The sequence below is a fragment of the Staurois parvus genome, unplaced genomic scaffold (assembly GCF_062004578.1).
Source record: "Staurois parvus isolate SC_StPar_1 unplaced genomic scaffold, SC_StPar_1.0 ptg002719l, whole genome shotgun sequence".
NCBI classification, from domain to species: Eukaryota; Metazoa; Chordata; class Amphibia; order Anura; family Ranidae; genus Staurois; species Staurois parvus.
The window spans coordinates 51,667-57,110 of record NW_028320515.1 but is presented as its reverse complement, the minus strand read 5'-3'; the positions used below and the strand labels follow the sequence as shown (position 1 = coordinate 57,110).

The window sequence follows — 5,444 nt, the reverse complement described above, 5'->3', positions numbered from 1 at the left end:
GCACCCAGGACCGGGACGGGTCCATCCGGCACCCATGACCGTGACGGGTCCATCCGGCACCCATGACCGTGACGGGTCCATCCGGCACCCATGACCGGGACGGGTCCATCCGGCACCCAGGACCGTGACGGGTCCATCCGGCACCCATGACCGGGACGGGTCCATCCGGCACCCATGACCGGGACGGGTCCATCCGGCACCCATGACCGGGACGGGTCCATCCGGCACCCATGACCGTGACGGGTCCATCCGGCACCCATGACCGTGACGGGTCCATCCGGCACCCATGACCGTGACGGGTCCATCCGGCACCCATGACCGTGACGGGTCCATCCGGCACCCATGACCGTGACGGGTCCATCCGGCACCCATGACCGTGACGGGTCCATCCGGCACCCAGGACCGTGACGGGTCCATCCGGCACCCAGGACCGTGACGGGTCCATCCGGCACCCAGGACCGTGGACGGGTCCATCCGGCACCCATGACCGTGACGGGTCCATCCGGCACCCATGACCGTGACGGGTCCATCCGGCACCCATGACCGTGACGGGTCCATCCGGCACCCATGACCGTGACGGGTCCATCCGGCACCCATGACCGTGACGGGTCCATCCGGCACCCATGACCGTGACGGGTCCATCCGGCACCCATGACCGTGACGGGTCCATCCGGCACCCAGGACCGTGACGGGTCCATCCGGCACCCAGGACCGTGACGGGTCCATCCGGCACCCAGGACCGTGACGGGTCCATCCGGCACCCAGGACCGGGACGGGTCCATCCGGCACCCATGACCGTGACGGGTCCATCCGGCACCCATGACCGTGACGGGTCCATCCGGCACCCATGACCGTGACGGGTCCATCCGGCACCCATGACCGTGACGGGTCCATCCGGCACCCAGGACCGGGACGGGTCCATCCGGCACCCATGACCGTGACGGGTCCATCCGGCACCCATGACCGCGACGGGTCCATCCGGCACCCAGGACCGCGACGGGTCCATCCGGCACCCAGGACCGCGACGGGTCCATCCGGCACCCAGGACCGCGACGGGTCCATCCGGCACCCAGGACCGCGACGGGTCCATCCGGCACCCAGGACCGCGACGGGTCCATCCGGCACCCAGGACCGCGACGGGTCCATCCGGCACCCAGGACCGCGACGGGTCCATCCGGCACCCAGGACTGGGACGGGTCCATCCAGTACTGGGACGGGTCCATCCGGCACCCATGACTGGTCCATCCAGGACCAGGATGAGTCCATCCAGCACCCATGACTGTGACGGGTCCATTCGGCATCCAGGATCGGGACGGTCCATCCAGCACCCATGGCATGAATATGGAGCTGTGCCCCCCCCCTCACTACAATGTCCATTCTCTGCCCCCCTCGCTCTGCTGTGCCACCGCCAAGACAAGATGACACGGTTCCTACTGAACACAGAATTGGTCCTGATCCTTAAAGTGGTTGTAAACCCTCCATATCCCCAGCGCAGTGACCGGCCTCAGGTGACACACAGGAAACAATTCCTCTTACATAAGTTGTACCTGTTTATCTGCAGCCATTTGTCCTGAGCAGCCTTGTAAAACTCAGAGATAATGAGGATTCTTCACAGACTCACAAACTAGGGGGAGGAGCACTGAGAGCTGATTGGAGGGAAGGGAAACACCCCTTTACAAAGGAACAGAGCTGAGGCTGTCAATCACAGGCTGTCACCTTTTTATCTCTTGGTGTCAGGAAAACTTGTCAGAAGTGATTCATGCAGATAGCAGAGGAAGGAGGCAGCAGACAGAAATAACACTTGGTGCTCTGGATTGAGGCAAGTACACACTATAGAGGGATGTGCTTTTCAGATTTCTGTTTGTCGGATTAGATGTTCCCTTTACCTTCTTGTGAGTGATTTTACTTATGTGCAACAAACGGAGCTTTTATATCGACACTTAGAGGCGCCCTCTCTTTCTATTCGTCAGATTTCCTGCCTGAGGTTCACAACCACTTTAATCACTCAGTGAGTGTACAGAATCGGTGCCCTTCTCACAGCAGGTGGGATGGTGCCAAGATGGATGGTGCCAAAATGGATGGTGCCAAGATGGATGGTGCAAGATGGATGGTGCAAGATGGATGGTGCAAGATGGATGGTGCCAAGATGGATGGTGCCAAGATGGATGGTGCAAGATGGATGGTGCCAAGATGGATGGTGCAAGATGGATGGTGCCAAGATGGATGGTGCAAGTTGGATGGTGCCAAGATGGATGGTGCAAGATGGATGGTGCCAAGATGGATGGTGCCAAGATGGATGGTGCAAGATGGATGGTGCCAAGATGGATGGTGCCAAGATGGGTGGTGCCAAGATGGATGGTGCAAGATGGATGGTGCCAAGATGGATGGTGCAAGATGCATGGTGCCAAGATGGATGGTGCAAGATGGATGGTGCCAAGATGGATGGTGCAAGTTGGATGGTGCAAGATGGATGGTGCCAAGATGGATGGTGCCAAGATGGATGGTGCAAGATGGATGGTGCCAAGATGGATGGTGTCAAGATGGATGGTGCCAAGATGGATGGTGCCAAGATGGATGGTGCCAAGATGGATGGTGCCAAGATGGATGGTGCAAGATGGATGGTGCAAGATGGATGGTGCAAGATGGATGGTGCCAAGATGGATGGTGCCAAGATGGATGGTGCCAAGATGGATGGTGCCAAGATGGATGGTGCAAGATGGATGGTGCCAAGATGGATGGTGCAAGATGGATGGTGCCAAGATGGATGGTGCCAAGATGGATGGTGCCAAGATGGATGGTGCAAGATGGATGGTGCAAGATGGATGGTGCCAAGATGGATGGTGCCAAGATGGATGGTGCAAGATGGATGGTGCCAAGATGGATGGTGCCAAGATGGATGGTGCCAAGATGGATGGTGCAAGATGGATGGTGCCAAGATGGATGGTGCCAAGATGCATGGTGCCAAGATGCATGGTGCAAGATGCATGGTGCAAGATGGATGGTGCCAAGATGGATGGTGCCAAGATGGATGGTGCCAAGATGGATGGTGCAAGATGCATGGAGCAAGATGGATGGTGCCAAGATGGATGGTGCAAGATGCATGGTGCAAGATGGATGGTGCAAGATGGATGGTGCCAAGATGCATGGTGCAAGATGGATGGTGCCAAGATGCATGATGCAAGATGGATGGTGCCAAGATGGATGGTGCCAAGATGGATGGTGCCAAGATGGATGGTGCCAAGTTGGATGGTGCAAGATGGATGGTGCAAGATGGATGGTGCCAAGATGCATGGTGCCAAGATGCATGGTGCCAAGATGGATGGTGCAAGATGGATGGTGCAAGATGGATGGTGCCAAGATGCATGGTGCAAGATGGATGGTGCCAAGATGCATGGTGCAAGATGGATGGTGCCAAGATGGATGGTGCAAGATGGATGGTGCCATCATAGTAGACCTTCACTAGACCAGCATGTCCTCGTCACCCAGGCAGGAGCGATATTTATCTGTTGCTCACAGAAAGCGATGTTTCGAGGTCAGTGAGGACAACCACTGTTTTATTAAATCCACGGAGTTGCAAAAAAACCCTAAAACCCGTAAGTGAACAAAAACCGTGCAAGTGCTGAACGCCAACTCAAAAATGTGCACCTAGGGGGTGCTTCTGTCCACCTCTCGAAGGGATAGGACCTCTACCCTGATCCCCCGGGCTGCGAGGTTCCTGACTGGGACAAAGAGTTTCCAGCATGGTCCACCTAGCCAAAAGGCCTGGCGGACCCCTTTCCTTGCGGCTAGCCGAAGCCAACCACCAAGTACTAGGTCAGGGAGCTCTCCCGAAGAGTGACACCACCCCAGGTACAGGGGAGGAAGGAACCCAATGGCCACAAATCCTCCCTCTAGACATCAGGGCAGGCCTGAGGACCCACATCGTCCATCCAAGTGAGAAAAAAACGCACAAAAGTAAAAGGTGAGGAAAAATAAATAAGTGGCCGTACAACTGGGCCCTCGCTGGGCCCTGAGGCCCGCAGCAAAAACATTGCCCTGGACTTGGCCTAAAGGCCTGGCCCTAAAAGGCGCAGTGCAGACAAAGTGTTTGGAACTGTGACCATGTGCACTTTTCACACGTGGTATCCCATCCCTATGTGCTACTAAGAGCACCCCTGAGGCGACCACTCCCAGGGGGCACTGCTCCAAGGACTCTGCCTCCCCGACCCCAGGCCAGAAAAGTTAGACCCGTTCGAATCGGGAAGAACTGGGCCCCTCCGGTTTTCCCAGGGGAATTGCTCCCGGGCCCCAACAGCCTGTGGGTGCCTCGGTTTCTCTTCCAGCCAGTACTAGCCTTCAGAGCCCCCGTCATACCAGCAGGGGTACTATACAGTCAAGTCATCCTCGCCTGAAGGCAACAATGATGGTGGAGCGCCCCCACTGGACACCAATAAGAACAGATACTACACTTCATCTTAACCAAAAGGCCGAGAAGCGACAACCGCTACTCCTGAGGAAGAGGTCCTCAAACTCAATGTGTCAAGTAGAGGACACCTGAACCCCCTGGATCCAACACCATCTCTCTAATGACTTTATTTGCCCATTGCTGGCCCTGTGATATATCCCAATCTGGTGACATTTCATACCAACAGGACCGTGGTCTGCACAATTGGAGGGACTTTGACAAGGACTGAATGATAATGTCTAGATGACTGGGTTGGAGCAACTCCAAAACTGCAGCTCTTGTGGGATGTTCCCAGTCTGCAGTGGTAAGGAGGGGAGAGAAGGGTGGTGCTTATTGATAGAGGTGGGGAGGAAGGCTCATTGAAGGAGGTCGGAGTGGGGGCTGGGGAAGGCTCATTGAAGGAGGTGAGGGAGGGAAGGCTCATTGATGGAGGTGGGAAAGAAAGGCTCATTGATGGAAGTGGGGGGGAGGGAAGGCTCATTGATGGAGGTGGGGAGGGAAGGCTCATTGATGGAGGTGGGGGGAGGGAAGGCTCATTGATGGAGGTGGGGGGAGGGAAGGCTCATTGATGGAGGTGGGGGGAGGGAAGGCTCATTGATGGAAGTGTGGGGGAGGGAAGGCTCATTGATGGAAGTGTGGGGGAGCGAAGGCTCATTGATGGAGGTGGGGGGGAGGGAAGGCTCATTGATGGAAGTAGGGGGGAGGGAAGGCTCATTGATGGAGGTTGGGGGGAGGGAAGGCTCATTGATGGAAGTAGGGGGGAGGGAAGGCTCATTGATGGAAGTAGGGGGGAGGGAAGGCTCATTGATGGAAGTAGGGGGGAGGGAAGGCTCATTGATGGAGGTGGGGGAGGGAAGGCTCATTGATGGAGGTGGGGGAAGGAAGGCTCATTGATGGAGGTGGGGGAAGGAAGGCCCATTGATGGAGGTGGGGAAGGAAGGCTCATTGATGGAGGTGGGGGGGAGGGAAGGCTCATTGATGGAGGTGGGGGGGGGAGGGA

General features: G+C 56.9%; 1 pseudogene; it reads right to left on the bottom strand.

The window, feature by feature from the left end:
• Positions 1-4,366: 4,366 nt before the first annotated feature.
• LOC149429395 (U2 spliceosomal RNA) lies at positions 4,367-4,478 on the bottom strand (annotated as a pseudogene).
• Between the last annotated feature and the right edge of the window lie 966 nt (positions 4,479-5,444).